Source organism: Macaca nemestrina, chromosome 8 (genome assembly GCF_043159975.1).
Source record: "Macaca nemestrina isolate mMacNem1 chromosome 8, mMacNem.hap1, whole genome shotgun sequence".
In the NCBI taxonomy this organism is placed as follows: Eukaryota; Metazoa; Chordata; class Mammalia; order Primates; family Cercopithecidae; genus Macaca; species Macaca nemestrina.
In genome coordinates, this window is record NC_092132.1 from 117,317,167 (window position 1) to 117,329,803 (window position 12,637).

General features: G+C 40.5%; 1 long non-coding RNA gene across 1 annotated transcript in view; it reads left to right on the forward strand.

Moving 5' to 3' along the window:
- Nucleotides 1-7,893, forward strand: part of LOC139355871 (uncharacterized) — a 147,320-nt gene extending 139,427 nt beyond the window's left edge. Inside the window, exon 6 of the long non-coding RNA XR_011607107.1 lies at nt 7,558-7,893. This is a non-coding gene — a long non-coding RNA (uncharacterized lncRNA). The remainder of the gene's footprint in view (nt 1-7,557) is intronic.
- The last annotated feature ends 4,744 nt before the right edge of the window (nt 7,894-12,637 follow it).

Here is a 12,637-nt window from a genome sequence, read left to right on the forward strand (position 1 = left end):
GGTCTCCCTAGAAGCAGAAGCCATTATGCTTCCTGTGCAGCCTGTAGAGCCATGAGCCAATTAAACCTCTTTTCTTTATAAATTACCTAGTCTCAGTTATTTCTTTATAGCAATGCAAGAATGGACTAACACATTGGGGGACCCCTGAGAAACAAGAAACCTCTTCTTTGGAATCTACCTGCCTTCACCTAACACTCAGCTGCCCAGAGTCCCTCAATCCTTGGCCTCAACATAATAAAGTTGTACTTATCTCAACTGTTCCAATAACTCTTAAGGTTCAGCTGCATGTATGTGCAAATCTAACTGAGAGGCTGAGGAAGGAAAGAGTCAACATACTTGCTATGACTACCTTGTCAGATGTGATGAAGTACTTCCAGTGCCTCAGAAGGTATTTCTTCTTTTGTTTACACATTGTATTAAGCGAGTCACGAGTGTTAAATGAATCAAATAGCCCCACAAGCTCAGCATCAGCCCCAGATCCTTAGGAGCCAGCAGAATTCATTAGTGTCATGATATGCTGTAACCTTATTCCAAAACCAAACATCTAGTTAGAGCAGGATTTGAAGACTACAACTTAATTTCCCTGAACAAGCAGAAAACAGTTTGCTAGTGGAACTTAGTTGAGTTTATTACAATTGACAATATTAAAATTAAAAGAAAAATTTGTTTTTTTGCCAGTTCTGCTTTTCACTGACCTAACGAAATGGAAAGGGACAGCACGCAAAGGCTGGCAATTTTGTTGTGTTTTTAGTGTTGTGGGAAGAGGGATGAAGTTGGAGGCCCACTGTGGTTTGTTAGCTCTGCCTATTCCCTTGGCTGCCAGAAAGCTTGGAGGGAGGGGGAAGGAGAACAACAAATGCTGGGCTCCGAGTTTCCCACTTCCCCTCTCGCTGATTTGCTGACAGTTCCCAAACAGGAGGTCTTGACTGCCTGGTGCCTACCCCCAGTAATAAGAGCAAATGGCTATAAATAGTTAGTAGGTTTCTGCAAATGTAAAATGTTAATGGCGACATCAAATGAAAGGATAGAAAATCCAACTTTGAGTTTAGGATTTCCTGGCAGTTAGAAAAACGTATATTCCATGAGTTCTAGTTAGGAGGTGAATGGATAAGTTAAGATTTGCATCAAGAGCAAGAGTTTTGAAAGAAGTAATTGCTGTTGATTAAAAAGAACAGTCAATTCTGAGTTCCCTGTTTAAAGAAGGTCATCTCAGATATCAGTTGGATTCTGCAGAATATTGAAACCAATATTGCTTTCAGGGGGATTTAATTTTGATTCTGTGTCTATATTTAAATAAATTACATACATCATTTAGTTCTGCAACTGTTGGAAATAGACACTGGCCCTTCTTAGAGAAAGGAAAATGGGACTCAGAGAGATTAAATCACTTGCCTAAAGATACACAGCTAAGTATTGGAGCTGGGATTCGACTGGATTACAATGCTTGTTCCTTTTCCATTATACCTCCTAAAGGGCATGGGAAAATGTAGTGGTGTTTAATGAATACTTCAACTTTTATATTATCTGTGTAACTGCCCTTTTATGTTATTTTCTGAGTGAAGAAGTTGGAAGCATCAACTGGATCATCTGTTGTGGGTGCATACCCCTCCTCTCCACCCACCTCGTTCCTCAATTAATCAGCTGTGGAGGAGTTAATACCCTCCCTACTTCAGGTACTGCCCTGGCCATAATTTCTGCAAAGGGAACATGCATGCACGCGCACACACACACACACAAACAAACACACACACACATAAACACACACACATCACATGTGACCTAAGAAGCCTCAGGCAATTTTTTTCACTCAGAGGCTGTGGTTCAGATTGCAGAGTCTACCAGGAATTGAACCAGAAGTTGAGGGTCTAGTGAACTGTGTTCCCTTCTATGTAGGAAACATCAGGATCTCCCTGTGCAGATATTCAGGGGTCCCATGTGGACATCGCCAAGTTTTCAGAGGGTGTTCCAAGAAAATGCTCCTTCCTTTCTTAAGGAGACTGCATTTGTCTGTTAAATCTTGTTTGCCTCCCGAAATCCTTTCTGCCCCCTCCCACTTTTTTACATACTACCCCTCCTTCAGAAACCGTTAAATCCCAATATTTGATGTGTAAATTGCCCTGTCTCTGGTGCTTGTTGTGAATCCAATGTCTTTCTTCTTCTGCCCATTTTCGTTGCTTCAGAAGGGGAATATGAATGTCGGTGTCCTTGTCAGATAAGGGTAGGGTAGGTGGCACACAGATCTTTTCACTTTTCCCTCAAATAGCTAAAAAAGAATGTAGTCACATCTCATTCTTCAAGAATGAGTTTTTACTCAAAAAAAAAAAAAAAAAAAAAAACAAACTTCATTGTGGCTTGTATCTGCATAAAGAAACATTTTTCTTCCTAGTAATATAAATTTGACCTTATTATGCTAAAAGAACAATTATCTGCAAGCCCTGCCTACATACTATGGATTACGTGTCAAATTTCTTTTTCACTAATCTGACTTCCTCCAAATTCTCAGACTTCTCCTGGGTGTGGAAGGAGAGATCAAAGGGCATGCATGTGTGTTTTTTGGTGGGGGTATAGAGATCATAATCATATTATGCTGAAAACCTACAAAGCCATGGTGGGTACACATTGGCTTATTAGTTGTCTCAACTTCCAAAGGAGCCTGGAATTCTCACATTCTGCTTTCCATTGTAGTTTTAAAGTAGAACTCAATTTGGAATTCTGTTCCAAGCCAACCAGCATAAGTCAGATGTGTTTGTGGTCTTGCATGTCAGATGTTTTTGTTACCTCCATATTCTGAACACACACGGCGAGAGTTAAATTCTCTGGGTTTGCCTCTCTGCAGGCTTTTGGTTCTTGTAACCCAACACTCTTAGTTTTCTAGAGGTACCATACAAATGACTACAATGTTGGTGGCATAAAATCACAGAAATTCATTCTCTCACAGTTCTTGGGGCCAGAAGTTTGAGGTCAAGGAGTAAGAAGGACCATTCTTCCTCCAGAGGCTCTAGAGGAGAACTCATTTCTTGCCTTTTCCAACTTCTGGTGGCTGCTGGCATTCCCTGTCTTGCTATGTCTCTCTCTGCTGCATCTTCACATCACCTTCTCCTCTGTGCATCTGTCTCAGAACTGCCTCTGCCTCTCTCCTGAACAGGATACATGTGATTGCATTTAGGGCCTACACAAGTAACACAGGAAAAAAGCACCTCCTTTCAAGACCCTGAACTTAATCACATCTTGTGCCATATAAGATACCACAATACTCACAGGTTCTGGGGGCCACCATTCAGCCCGTACACCATCTCTGCCTGTATTCCCTTTGCCACACCTCCTGCCATCATTCCTTGTAGGAGGGAATGCCCATTCCTTCTTGAGCCAAATCACTGAAATTATTTACGATTTTCTCTCCCCCAAGTTATCTTCAGCTTCTCAGCTGCCAGGGGCAATGGAGCACACTTGTGCCTGACAGTGGTGGTCACCTTCAGTCTGTTTGTTGCTGTTGTTGTTGTTTTATCTTTACTTTCTTGTCAGCTGTTTCAGAGCCTGTGATCCCTTAGCCAAGTGTCTGTGATACCCTGTACCCTCCCTTCCCTGATCCATCCTATCTTGTACCCTGCCAGAGTAATGGCGACTCCCCACTGTAACACCATCTGGTTAATATCAAATACTGTAGGACTGAACAGAAATGTATCTTGGTCCTGGATAATGAAAATCAAGAAAGAATAAGAAAAAAAGCAGCTCGTAGCTTAAGGAAACTTTCCATCTTCTTTAAAATCATTGATTTTCCCTGAGCTAAAATGCATTAGAAGTAAAGTGAGAAAAATGTCCAATTCATGAAAAGATATTGAGTCCCAGAAAATAAAGCCTTGGCTGGTGAGAAACTATCATTCTAGGCAAAGTGTTCTCTGAGATCAGGAATGGAGAAGAACCACAATCCACCAACAACCATTGGATGTGGGAGTCAGGAGACCTAGGTTCAACTCTTAATTCTGTCACTAACAAGTTATGTACCTAGGAAAAAAATCACTTCATATTTTTGGACCTCAGTTTCCTCATCTGTAAAATGGGGATAATAATGTCATCCTTGCTTACTTCACAGGGTTATTATGAGGATCAAATAAGATGGCCGTTATGAGAATACTTTGGAAAGTTTAGAACGCCACATATGATTTATGTCTTTCTTCTTGCAAGTAGACAGGAGCTTGAACTTGCTTCATGTAGACTAACCTCAACTCTGGCTTCCGGATGCCCCACACTTCTTCACCTTCTCTTCAGTAAGTCACTGGATTTAGAATCTGCAGACAGAAATCATAATCTTGACCTTCATGTGTATCTGAGGAGTCAGGTAAATCTTACTATATTTAAGTCTCAGCTTCTTCATCAGCAGAATGGGTATACTTGTTCTTATTCAATTTAATCAGATAAAGTAATGTATTGAAGAAGCACTTTTAGAAGTTACAAAGCACTGTATAAACTGAAGGTCATGTTATGAAGATGATTAAATACCCATTGTCCTTCTCCTCTGATGGCCTAAACAATAAGGACAAACTACAATACACAGACCTCTTACCCATTCCTGACCCCAGAAGCGAATGCAGCTGGACTGTGGTCTTCCTTTTCTCAGTGTGACTGACAGTGGAGATGTGATGGGAGTAGACAGACGCATCTCAGATTTGTTTTTTTTGTGTCCATTTCACCAACTAATGTGATATATTAGTCAGGATGGGATAACTACCTTAAAAAATTAATAAATCATAGTTGACATATTACAAGGAAAGACTGTTTCTTACATCACATTCCAAAGCATGGTCAGGGAAAAGCTAGAGACCAGGGACCCACATAGTCATTCAGGGACAAGACTTCTTTGCAGCACTGAACAGGAATGTTTCTTGACTCTGCCACCCCCTTGAGCTTCAGAATCTTCCACTTTATTCTATCCATCCAGCCTGTCAATGAGCATAAGGAGAGACCCTGGAGGCCTATGTGGGGAATTTGGAAGGCTGGTCCTAGAATGTTGTATCACACTTCTACCTATGCCCCAAAGGCCAGAACCCAATAAATGGCACTACCTAACTTTAAGGCAAAGGGGAAAAGTAGCCTAGCAGTGTCCCTAATATGAAAAGGGAAGATATGCATATCTGTGAGCACTAGGAATCTGTGCCAAAGTGGAATCTTTTAGGTTGATTTAGAGATATTTAAATTAGGATTGATTTTCCTTGGTCCACAGCCAGAGACAATAGACTGAATCTAAAAGATATAAGACATTACTCAGAGAGAGAGAGAGAGAGAGAGAGAAAGAGAATGAGAGAGAGAGAGAGAGAGAGAGAGAGAGTGCATGCATGTGCAGGCCTATCCCATACCTATGGATGGGTGAGGTTCTTAAGATTTATGTGTAAGTCAGTTGTTTAAAATTTAAATGCATGTCTTACAAAATCATAGGCAGCTGTAGACTATACCAGTTAAGGTATAACTCTTAGAGTCAGATGGCCTGGGTACAAATCTAAAGTCACCATTAGGTAGTTGAATAGCCTTGTAAAGTTAGTTAATCTAGTGCTTTCAGACACTTTTGAATATGCATACAAGCATGTCATATATATACATACATATATATGTGTATATAGGTATGCTGCTATATTAGTCCATTCTCACACTGCCAATAAAGACATACCGGAGACTGGTCAATTTACCAAAGAAATAGGTTTAACTGGACTTACAGTTCCATGTGGCTGGGGAAGGTCTCACAATTATGGTGGAGCGTGAAAGGCACTTCTTACATGGTGGTGGCAAGAGAGAATGAGAGAGAAGCAAAACCCCTGATAAACCCATCAGATCTCAAGAGACTTACTCACTATCATGAGAACAGCACGGGAAAGACCAGCCCCCATGATTCAGTTACCTCCCCCTGGGTCCCTCCCACAACACGTGGAAATTCTGGAAGATACAATTCAAGTTGAGATTTGGGTGGAGACATAGCCAAACCATATCAACTTCATATACATATCCAACCTATATATATATATGCAACTATATAAATACATATACATATAAATAACCTATACATGCAACATATATAAATACATATATACTATATATATTATATATGTATATGTATATGTATTTACATATGTTGCATATATAGGTTATTTATATCTGGTGCATATATATGTTATCTATACATATACATATATAGTATATGTATATATGTATATGTATAAATACTGTATATGTATATGTATTTACATATGTTGCATATATATAGGTTGGATAGAACCAACTTAATTAATTTTCCACCCAGTAATGGGTCATGACCTTCAGTTTAAAATTTGACTTAACCTCTCAATAGTCTTAGTTTTTTTTCCACTGAAGAATGGGCTTGTTGAAATAATCAAACCAATTGATACTCATGGAAGATTTCACTCACTGAGCACTTCATACATGTTACCAACTATTATTATTATTATTTTAAATTATAACCTACCAAAATTTATGCAACTAGTAAAAGGTAGAGACAAAATTTAAGCATGAAATTGTTGCCGTCTTTCCATTTTAGCACAGTAGGATCATTTAAATTTAATGATTCCTTCTTACCTCTCTTCATTCAATCAATATAGAAAATGTTTATTTAGGGCAAAACATATGCCAGATACTGTGATCGCACTGGGAATACAAGGCTGAATAAATTACAACTGCTATGCAGATGCGGCTTGAGTATCTAGAACTCTGATGCCCAGAATGGTGGCCACTAGCCATACGTGGCTATTTGCATTTACATTTAAATTAATTAAGATGAAATAAGATTAAAAATGCATTTTCTCATTCACACGAGTCACATTTCAAGTGTTCAGCAGCCACATGTGGCCACCATAATAATCAGCACAGACATGGAAAATTTTTACATCATAGAAAGTTCTAGAGAATAAACAAAGAGCCTTGTTAGAATGTCACTTATGCCTCAAATTTGAAGGAAAGAGAAAAGTCATGTGAAATGGACTTTACATGTTGAAGATACTTGAGAATATTTTAGACAGCATTTCTGCAGTGCCACCCCTGGTCCTGCTGCATGCTATTAAGTTGCTGCAAATGTAATTGTGGCTTTTGCCATTGAAAGTAATGACAAAAACCTAAATTACATTTGCACCAAGCTAATACTTTCAGTTTGCCCTGTTCTCACATACTTGGGCAGGTGTCCCTTGTGGCCTGCACCACTCCCTTTTGCTGAAGGAAGTGTCCCTGAAAATTCCAAGTTGCTCTACCTGGATTGGGAAAATAGAACACTACTCGTGATGAAACAAAAGGAACATGCCTGATTCCAAATACAGACTTTAGTACCATCTGGAGTTGTTGCCTGTCCAGCCCTCCACAGCTGTCAGAGAGAATACATCCCTTTCTCTGGAGCCAGTGAGAGCCAGATGTAGCGGTGTCCTGGGAGCATCTCTTCCACTGGAATGGAGGTCTCGGAAGTGCCTGCAAGTAAAGTGCTAGTGTCCTCCTGGGGAACCTGGCCTTAAAGATTGAGCACAGAGTTATATCCTCTCTGATCACCACTGTGTGTTCATATTCTAACAGGATCTTGATTGCTGATGAAAATCGAGCCTGCCTGCTCAGCCAGGGAACTTGATCTTCCTCCAGAGAACTTGACCCCCCTGCCTTCAAGGGGTTAGATTCCACTTTGGTGATTCACTGGCTGGACCTCACCTTAGCTTGGACAATTCTTCTTGGACCTGTGGACCTGACATATCCCTGACAACTAAACTTATCAAAAGTTAGAAGCATCTATCATGATATACTCTCCCCACCTAAAAAGATAACCCTTGCATAGAAGAATTTCCAGAGAGCAGAAACAAGTCTCATTCAGGCTTGATGACCTGGTGTGGATGGGATTCACAGTATTTAATCTAAGGGAAAGAACAAGAGCTTTGGAAACCAGCCTGGGTTCAAAAGCACAGCATTTAGTAATTGTGAGCTTAAACAAGTTACCCATTTACTCTCATTAGTAGGTTCTTCAATCTGTAAAACAAGGATCAGAATGTCTATGTATATTGTTTAGGAATTAACAGAAATGTAAAGGGATTTATACATCATTGGTATAGTTTTCTTTTTCCTTTTCCTCCACATCCTCTCCTGGAGACTTACCTGTCCTGGCCTTGGCTATCTCTGCCCCTGAACCAGTTTTCCTCACAAGCTCTGGGTCTGGGGCCTTGCAAGTTTTGTTCCCTAGTCTCCAATCTTTAAAGAATAAAGAAAAATGTGTAGAGGCAGAGTGATAAAAAGGTTTCATCTAAGTGAGGGTTGGCATTAGATTCTCTAATGGAGTGTGACTAAAGTCCTAATCTGGGTTAGGACAGATGGTGGTTGTCTGTATTTTATGCTAAAGGGTAAGAATCTTTCAACTCTGCAGGCCAGTTCACCAGGAGTTTATGACCTGATTATAGGGGAGCAGATTATAGGACATGAACAATTACACATTTATACAATCAGTCTGCTTATTTACAACTCCATAGCAAACAGATATTTCACATGGGCATGCAGAACATAAGCGAACTCCCCCCTAGAAGGAAAACATGAGAGGATTGACAGATGAGTGATGAGGTGACACTGCCCATTTTTCAGGTATTCAAATACCTAAGCTCTTCCCAGCTCCAGGATCTTTGCATGTGCTGTTCCAGAAATGCTCCCCTCCCTCCCAATTGCTTTTTGTACAAGCCCTATTCAACATTCACTTCTCAGCTACCTGTGCAGCCACCCCTGATAGCCCAATGTAAATCTCGCCTCTGCTCATTCTTCTGGATTATATAGATAAGCTTTATCTGTAATGTTTATCAGAATATGGGGTTACTGTATGTTCCTTTGCATGATTGATTACTTGTTTAATATTTGTTTCTTGAACTGGCCTATTAGACCACTTGCAAACAAGGAAGAGACCATGCTTGATTTTTGTTTTTCTCTTCTGTAAATACAACGTCTACCCTAGCAGCGTCACCCTTAGTCTCATGACATGCTAGCCCTTGAATGCAAGAAGGCTGTGGTCCAGGGTCACCTTGTTCTTCTTCTTCAGCTACTCACAAGAAGGGAGCTGAGGTTGAAGGGTGAATTAAGGTAGGTGTTGGTCAACAGTCGGGAGAGACAGAATTTTATAAGAGATGAAATTAATGTGTCAGATGATGACCTAGAAGGGAGTGGACTAGAAATTAGGAGTTGTAGTGTAGTCACAACGCAGGAAAACTGTTGGGGCCAGCTTGCTATGGGATCTGCTCAATTTGCTGCATTTATCAGTGCAAGGAACACATTCCTCCCATCTATGTCCTCCTAGACTTGTGAATAAGAGTGTGCCTGGCTCAATATATTTCTTGATAGAATGGCAGAGTTCAATGGCTCAAATTAAACTGAAAGTAACAATTAAAAAATAAACAGGATTGCAAGAGTAGAACAAAGACTAGATGCTTTCTGAAGGCCTTTCCAACCAAGAATCTATGTGTGTTCCAATGACACTTTACATTCCTTCTGTTTGGCTCCTGTTTGCTTCTCTCCATGAGAGAGAGATTCCAAGTTCCAACTTAGGAAATCAGGACACATTCCCTCCTCATTGAATAGAGGAATTGGCAGAGGCCTCTTCCAAATAAAAATAGAAGCTCCATTTGGACACATCACTGACCCAGTTAACCCCAGCTCATTCTCAGTGATAAAGACAGATTCTCGGCAAGGTGAGGTGGCTCACGCCTGTAATCCCAGCACTTTGGGAGGCCAAGGTGGGTGGATCATCTGAGGTCAGGAGTTCAAGACCAGCCTGGCCAACATGGTGGAAAGCTAGCTCTACTAAAATACAAAAATTAGCTGGGTGTGGTGGTGGGCGCCTGTAATCCAAGCTACTCAGGAGGCTGAGGCAGGAGAATCGCTTGAACCCAGGAGGTGGAGGTTTCAGTGAGCCGAGATCACGTCCTTGACCTCTAGCCTGCGTGACAGAGCCAGACTCCATCTCAAAAGAAAAGACAGATTATCTGGCATTGACAGGACAAGGAGGTGGGTATAGCTACAACTGTGAGGGCCCACTCCAAAGCTAAATTCTCTGACTTCTTTGTCTCTTAAAAGCCATTTATTTGGTATTTGTATGTCTGAAGATGCCTCTACAAGGAGAATGATGAAAGTGCTGCCAATTTGTATCCTTTACCAACCACTGCCTTCAAAGCTCCCTTTGGGACCCAGAGATGCAAACTTCTCTGTCATCCTTTACGATCTAGTTCAATTCCTTGGCCTTTCCTTCCATGATGGCTCCTTGCACCACTTCCAAACAAGATGTCCTCTCTCTTCTTTAACCTCCTAACACTTGTTGCACCTCTTGTTTTTCACTGGATCTTACTCACACATCACATTGTAGCTGCTCTTGCCTGGTTGAATTATATTTCCAGGGTATGTGTCCTTGTAGGCAGGTACCATGGGATTTCATAGAAGGCACTGCAGTAGACAAAAAAAATGCTCCCCAGTAATGTCCAGGTCCTATCTCCTGTTACCTGTGGACACATTATGTTACATAGCAAAAGAGATTTTGCAGATGTGATTAAGTTAACCATCTACAGAAGAGAAGATTGTCCTACACTATTTGGATGGACCCAAAATAGTCAAAAGTGTCCCTGTAAGAGGGGGGCAAGAGGGTCAAAGTCAGAAGAGGTGATGTAACAGTGGAAGCAGAGATTGGAGTAATGCGGTTTAGCAATGGAAGAAGGCACCATGACCCAGGGCACACCAGTGGCTTTTAGAAGTTGGAAAAGGCAGGTCATAGATTCTCCTCTAGAACTTCCAGAAGAAATGCAGCTCTTCCAACATCTTAATTTTAGCCCGTAAGACCGTTTTGGATTTCTAATCTCATAAAGTGGAAGATGAAAAAAATATGTGTTGGTTTAAACTATGACATTCATTTTGATTTGCTACAGCTGCCATGGGAAACGAAGGCAGACATGTTTAGCAAACCCTGGACTGCCTGGATTCAGGTCTTGCAGGACATTCCACATTCTGATATAATTTTGAACTTATCTGGAAAACTATGAAACGGCCACGACATTTTTATGCAATCTACAGAAAAAGCGTGGTTACATGTGGAGAGCCCCAGAGGTGAGATAAGAATGCAGCCCTAGGCTGCTCTAGAACTGAGCAGAGTCTGTAGGCCCAGCCACACTTCTGGCTTGAGAAGCACTTGTACAGCGGCATGGAGATGTTTACAAAGGTCAGCTAGCTAGCTGTCACACATTTGGGAAGAAAATATAGTTTATAATTTAGCTTAAAGTGGGCAAAGCCTCTGCCACTCACGTCACGTGACCAGTTCCAGCCAAATGTGGCAGCCTCTTCTTTCCTCCTGGAGACTCTCCAGGACTTTGGTGGAGGCCACGCTGTTATGTGAAAGTCAAACGCCAAGCTGCCCACATGGTGAAGGAATTCAGTTCTGTCTGGTTCACGGTTGAGGGTTGAGATGGCGGCAGTTAAGCACATTTCCTCCAAGCCAAGGAAGTCCAACTCTGCCAGAGAAATCAAATTAAAACAGGAAGATGGAGAAATGATCTTCATTAAAAGCATACCTGCCACACAATTGCTTCAAGCCAATTTGGCAAGGAACTTTGCCTCTCCTGCTTTTAATAGGTGTGAACTGATGTTTTATTTAACTGTCCACCTTCTCCAGGCTCCTGATTCTGCCTAGAAAAATAAAGGTTTTAAAATTTATTTCTGATTTAGCTGGCCATGAGTCCAGGCTGTTTCCAGGGTTACAGCCTCAGGAAGACATTAGGAAGAATCCTTGTTTTTTCAGAATTAGATATTTCATCTAAAAACTCCTGAGTCCCTGTTAATTACGTTTGGAACCATTTGAGTTCTGTCCTTTGTTTGTTTTTTATTTTTATTTTTTGATGGAGGACGCTTATTTTTCTTTGAAGTATTCTTTCTTTTTTTCTTTTCTTTCTTTCTTTCTTTTTTTTTTTTTTTTTTGAGAGAGAGTCTTGCTCTGTTGTCCAGGCCGGAGTGCAGTGGTGTGATCTTGGCTCACTGAAACCTCCTCCTCCAGGGTTCAAGTGACTCTCCTTTCTCAGCCTCCTGAGTAGATGGGATTACAAGTGCCTGCCACCATGCCCAGCTAATTTTTGTATTTTAGGGGGCTTTTGACATGCGGCTTTGCCATGTTGGCCAGATTGGTCTCAAACTCCTGACCTCAAGAGATCTGCCCTCCTCGACCTCCCAAAGTGCTGGGATTACAGGCGTGAGTCACAGTGCTGGGCCTGTTTTAAGTATCCTTAATTTTTCTTCCCAGTGGTTATTAATTAATTTAAATGTTCTTACCTTTGTTGAGAAAATTTGAGCAACTTTAATTTTGCTATAAAATACTTGTTATCCTTTTTTTAAAAAAAATTTCTTGTATATTATCAAATAAAGTTTTTGTTTTTTCAGTTATCTAATTTTTATTAAATCTGTGAATATACTCCCTTTATCACTTCTAGTATTGCATATTTTCTTTTTTTTTAAATTTCTTGACAACTAGTGGATTTATCTGTTTTATTCATTGGATTTTATGAAGCACTAATTTATGGAGTTTAGTTTTTGTAAGTGTGAATTCATTTCTTATGTTTTCCCTAGATTTGTTTACTTATTTTTCAAATCTTTTGAATTAAAT